At 45.3% G+C, this 6,000-nt stretch overlaps 1 long non-coding RNA gene across 1 annotated transcript; it reads right to left on the minus strand.

Moving 5' to 3' along the window:
* Positions 1-1,011: 1,011 nt before the first annotated feature.
* LOC133273995 (uncharacterized) lies at positions 1,012-5,180 on the minus strand. The gene is made up of 3 exons (XR_009744990.1): positions 4,398-5,180; positions 2,410-2,457; positions 1,012-1,522 (listed from the first exon to the last, which is right to left on the minus strand). It is a non-coding gene; the product is annotated as an uncharacterized LOC133273995 (long non-coding RNA).
* Positions 5,181-6,000: the final 820 nt, after the last annotated feature.

Raw genomic sequence — 6,000 nt, forward strand, 5'->3', positions numbered from 1 at the left:
GGTTATGTAGCTTCCAGGATGCATATGCATCTGTGCTGTATGAGCAGGGCAAACCAAGTTTGGATTTTATCTTGAAGTGAGTTCACACACAGAGATTTACTATCTTAGAGTTATTGCTAAACAACTATTTAATTTATAGACTAACGAGGGAGCTCTCTAGATTTCTGTCTCCAGCCACTCTACCTGGCTAACAATGACATGATCTCCCTCGGTAAGTAGAGATTTGCTAGCAGGCAGCAATTCCTGGCTGTCAGTGATTCTTGAACGCGAAAGTTTTATCTGCTTCTTGCAAACACTGATTCTGCCAAAAAGTCATGCACACACATACACACACTCAAAAACAGATCCGAGCAAACATTATTTCCATTGTGCTTGTTCTGCCAACCCTGTGAAATGATCAAAAAACAGGTATTTAAATGGGAGAGGGAAGGAAAATTTTGCTAAGGGTGTAGGGGAGGGAAGCAGCTGTGATGTTAAGTGTTTTTACATAAACTACACAGACTCCATTGTTATATAATATCCCCCCGGCGGGTGTCTTAGGTCAGCTTCTGGACTCACTTCTAGAAAAGAGGATGAATGCTAACTTCAGTGAAAGATTCGGGGTTCAGCCCTGGATCCTATAGCAAGCCCTCTGAGTATTCTTTGTGAGAACATAGCTAAAGCTGCATGGGCCCTTTGAACACCTAGGAGAAAAACCTTACTGCTCAGATTTGTACTGTTTGGTTTATGGAGCTCCCTCATTTACATCAGTAGAAATTTAACATGTGGAAATTCAGGAGCCAGGTCCCTGCAGCCAAGGCTGAATGCTGGGTCTGAGCAGTTCTCTCCTGCTGTGGCAGCTGTCCCTCTGCCCAAAAAGCAGATGCAAAGATTCATTTGCAGGCCAGTTAGCATTTAGTTTGTTTGTGTGAGGTCATACCCTCTAACCAGCAGCAAGCAACAGATTCCCTTAGTTAGCCTGGAGGTGCAGAATTGTTTTGAGTGGCTATTACAGGTGCAGAAAAGTTAGGTTGTGCATACAGGGCTGCAAATGCCACAGCTGAAATAAACCTGCATCTTTGAGCTCGGATGGACGTGTGCTCCTGAGAAAGAAAATATGCTTTCAGCTGGTGAGAGAGGCATGGGGTTTTCACGTTTTTCAAACCAGTACATTCCAGAGTGGCAAGAGAAGGAGGAGAGTGACCTACAGGCTAGGCAGAGATGTGATGATACAGGAGCCACTGACTGAACCGGTCAGAGCTCTGATGAAGGTATGGCTCTTTTCTATGAAAAGGCTGACTGTTAGGTGTTTTTTCTATTTTCAGTTTATAACAAAACAGGAATCTCCTGGTGTCCTTGACAAAGTCAAAACTAGTGGGAAAAGGTCTTTTTCTTTCCTTTAACGACTTACCCTTCTTTCTGCTGCCTCACTGTTCAGGGACAACGACTCCAGACCAGCACTGGCTCAAGGACAGCAGCATCTTATTTCCCCCCTTGTCACCTGCTGCCTTCTGTTCTGGTGTTGGCTGTGCTCAGACAGATTCTTGATAAGGAGAATGGAGGTGAGTGAATGCTGGTGCATCTCACAGCTGAGGCCATCAGAAATGCAGCTTTCCTGGTTTTAGGATGTTTTACACTTTTTTTTTTTTAAATATGACTTCTGTGTAGTGGAAAAAACCTGTAAATGTTGAAGGAAAAGGGAAAGGCTGAAACCAGTGACACAAAAAAGCAGAGCCTCATAGAAATGTCCCAGAAGGCTTCAGGCTTGATTCCCCTCTGAAGTGACTGTATATAGGTTCAAAGCAGTGCTGAGAATGCACAAGGCCTGCTCCAAGCACAAGCCAAGTGGCTGGTTGCACCCACAGAGGGGAACAAGATGCCCGTGGCTCTGCTGTCTGGCTTGGGCAGAGGCTGCTAAGGGAGGGTGAGAAGAGGGAAGAGCAGGAAATCCAGCTCTCAGGTGCCTCCTGGCTCTGCTCCTCCTTCTTCTCCTCCCCGTGGCTGCAGTCCTTTGGCTCTGGTAGCAAAACCTGTTTTGCCTGAGTGGCAGCAAAGCCCGTATTGCACTGAAGAAACATCTGCCAGAATGTCACTGCTGGCTCCCTTGCACGTAACTGGGTGAGAGCGGGTGGAGGGATGCACCAGTGCACCACCTTACCCCTGAGGAGACCAGTAGAAAGACCCCCGTTTCACATGTAGCCCCCAGGGTTCTGTCTTTTTCAGGCTGCAAGACTTTCTTAACCTCCTCATCCTTTTCCAGAAGGGACATCTTACATGATCAGGACAAAATACAGCTCTGCTGTCAGTCAGTCCATAGATTCCCCACTAATCATTCCTCGTTACACAAGGCTGACAATTCAGGGACCAGAGCACAGGAATAGGGGGACCAGAGTTTTGGAGTAAAGAATACATTAAATATAGCCTCCTTACTCTTTCAGAGATTCACCAGTTCCCATTGACACAGATCACCTGAAGGAGCTGCAGAGAGAGAATTTTTTTTCCCTGGTTAGTGAAAGATAAAAAGATGATTCCCAGCAATTGCCAAAGAACACCAAGTTAAGAACTAAATAGGGTAAAAAGGAATGGGCTGCAATATATGCTCAGTCTTTAGTAGATTTCTTTAATGCCAGTCTTTAGGGGCAGACTTTGCAAAAAATCCCTAATTATTTTAGCTGCTTAATCTGGTCCAAAGTAGGCTGTTGGCCAGCCTGTATGCTCTACGTATGATCTGGCTTAGCTAATCTGATAAATTCCAGTTTATTCTCTGGGTAGGTCCTGCAAATCCAGGACTATTTTAATTAGAGAAGCTGGGCAGCAACAGTTTATTGGGTAGTGGAGGTAAATTCGCAAGTCCTTGGGTCAGTGCTCACCAGAGATGCAGGTCATTTGGGTTAATGAGTTGCCACTGCCCTAAATGATGGCTTTTCCTTCATCTCACTGCTGTTAGGCTGTTTTTAGCCTCTTTTTACAGATGAACAGGCCTGAGAATATTACTGACTTCAGTCTTGGTCTGTGGTCCTAGCACAAAGCACTTTTTGCTCAGTCCTTTCTATTTTCCAGCCCTGGTTATGCTGGCTCCTGAACCTCTGTGAACCTAAATACAAAACGAGCATTGATTTCTAAGAGAGAGGATTTGGATCTTCAGTTTTCCTCATGTTATTTCTTTTGCAGTGGAGCCTGCTGATGTAAAGCTTCCAGGCGGCAGGTACTGTATCCGTCTTGCAGATGACGGTTTGGTCCAGGAATATCTGAGGTCAGGGGGAGCATGACAGACAAAAGAAACTGTGGTCCATGGTTGCTTGAAGAGAAAGGCGGCTTGAGAGCCACTGAGTGTCTGAAACAAGGCAGTAGAGCTGAGGTGCTCTGCCTTCAGCCACCCTATCTTCCTCATCACAGAGCAGGCAGCTTCTGTTGCACATGGTATAGCTCCATTTTCATTGGCAAGAGGCAACCATGCAGAGTAAGTTCTCTTCAACCCCATTTGTCATTCTTTCTATCTGATGAACTTCATGCCACCAAACTGAGGATGAGGTGCACAGAGCTTGCCAATTTCCAATGCAGATTATTTGACAGAAAGCAAAAGCTTCTGTTCTTTTTCTTCAGAAGGATAAGTGAAAAGTGCCTATACTGGGACAAGAGACCATAAATAAAGCTGAAATAATGGGAGATCACTCAAAAATTCTCCACGCTTTGAAAATATTTCCACTCACATTTGTAACGCTGAAGAAAGTAGAGTTTTATGTAAGAAACAGGCTGCAGAATAAGGACATCCATGTCCTAGCCCTATCTCTGCCCTAAACTTTCTGCAAATAAAATCTTTTCTGGCTGGTCTCTGTTTTGTCTCCTGTGCAACGAAATTCCTTGTCCTCCTTTCCAGCAGAGCCACTTGTGAAAGGTTTTGATCTGTATTTGCAAGGTGCTGCTGCAGGAGTGAAAGAGCTGACAGGGAAAAGATGGAACAGGCGTCCCAAAGAAAATGAACCAAAATGCAGCCCATAACTCTCAGACTTGTGGGTACAGGATAATGTCCTTGTGTGAAGGATGTGGGGGAGAGATTTTAGGCCCGTTGCCACCCCAAGCTGGGAGCATGGAGCCAGGCAAGCTCCTCAGCACGTCTCAAACTGCATTTTAAGGACAGTGGAGAGGGAGCCCTGCTGGGATTTGTTTTTCCCTCCTGACTTTATCCCAGTGCTGGGGTATTTTGCTGATGTGGTGGAAGACACTAACACCTTCATGTGCCCCATCTGTTCCAGTGAGGAGAGTACAGCTGAATGCTTCAAGGGTGCCCAAGTGCAGCTTGGGAACGCTCCTTGCTTTATCCATGGTGAAGCAGTTGGCATCAGCCTAGCTCCCTGGCACCCGGAGGGGGGAAATCCTGAGGTAAATTCAAGTAGACATGATGTTAGAAAAGAACTAACCATTAGGGCAGGTCGGGGTCGCCAGGTCTCCCAGCAGGGACAGGTGCCTGCCACTCTGCACATGGCCGTCAGCCAAGGACTTAGCGGTGGGACTCATGCCAGTCACGCATGAAAAGCAGACACAGGACTGGATCCGCTGCGACTCCACCCCACCGGAGACAATAAGTAGTTTCCTTTGCTCTCACTGCCTTTCTCGTGCATGCCTGTTTGCAGACACAGGGTGTCTGGTGCCCAGGTTGCTATGTGGCATCTCCAAGGCAAGCAATGTGGTTGGTGAGGATGCTGGAAGATGCTGTGAAGTCGGTGGTGACCCTTCATGATGCTGTTGTTGCAGCCTGGAGAATATTCTGCGTGTGCCCATCTGGTGAAGGGGGTGGGGGCAGCAGGAGGAGGCTGAAATGGGCCTCCAAGTCAGAACTGATTTCTGGGCTGCACGCAGCTATCTGTACATACAAACCAGTATTTGCATATGCAAGTATCCAGCTGTGCATGCAGCCACTTGCTATGCCAAGGCAGAGGCAGATGTGTGCATGTTCAGTGGATCCTACTCAGAGCTGGCTCACTGAAATCATGGTTGCTGTTTCTACTTAACTCTGAGTCCAATTATCACGGGAAGCATCTGAAAATCTAGCAAACACATTGTATGATAACTGTAAACGTTTTCTCTAGCCCTGTATTTTTGAGGTTGTTTGATTTGCATCCCCACATCTTCAGAATGTACTTCTTAGTACATTCTTTTTAGTACAAAACATTGAATATTTTCTTGCCTTATAAGATAGAGTATGTCTGTGAGCTCTTTGAATGCTATGCCCTATGTATTTCAGAAGAGCACAGGCAAAAAGAAAAAGGGAATTTGTTCCAGTTACAACAAAAAATGCATTTTTTTCTTCTCTTCATGCCACCTCTTTCTCCCTTCTCTACCTTCTCTTCTCTCATCTGCTAAATGAGATGTTTCCAGTTTCATTCAACACAGGATGGCAGTGGTAGAGCTTGGCAGCTATGGGAGCAAATGACTTGCAACCAAAGGACAGCTTGAAAGGCAAACATGCAATTCACTGAATGTCTTGGCAATCCACAGTCTGCCAGAGGCCTTTTCCAACTTGTGGCTAAAGGGCATTGGACAGTCCCCTAAATAAAATGCATTTTGCTGTAGCATAGCAGCTGACCATGCTGACTTCTCTCATCTCTTACATTTTCTCCTATTTTCTTTTGCATTTTCCATGTGTGTTGTTCTGCTGATCCCAGTTCTCAGAAGTGTAGCAATACAGCTGCTGTGTATTTTTTTGTTGTTGCCTTTCCTGCCTTGGCACCTGTAGCCACTGTAACTAAGCACTTTACAGTAATCTTAAAAGCCTTCCAAAAATACTGTGACTCATTAAAACTGACTCAATAATAAAATCAATGGCAGCCTTCTATCCCTTCTGGAAAACTCATCTGCCCTGCAGTTCCAGACAAAAATAAACTAGATAGTTTTTAGGCATTTTTTTTTTTTCTTCACAAAGCTTAACTGAAGAAACAAATAAAGTCTCATGTGATGTTAGGACCATCAGACTTCGAAATTTTAGGAGTTATCCCTGTGAACACATACACTCTTTCTGTGCTT

Source organism: Pezoporus flaviventris, unplaced genomic scaffold, assembly GCF_033815535.1.
Source record: "Pezoporus flaviventris isolate CSIRO_AGI_PZ_B2104156 unplaced genomic scaffold, CSIRO_AGI_Pfla_v1 ptg000035l, whole genome shotgun sequence".
Classification (NCBI taxonomy): Eukaryota; Metazoa; Chordata; class Aves; order Psittaciformes; family Psittacidae; genus Pezoporus; species Pezoporus flaviventris.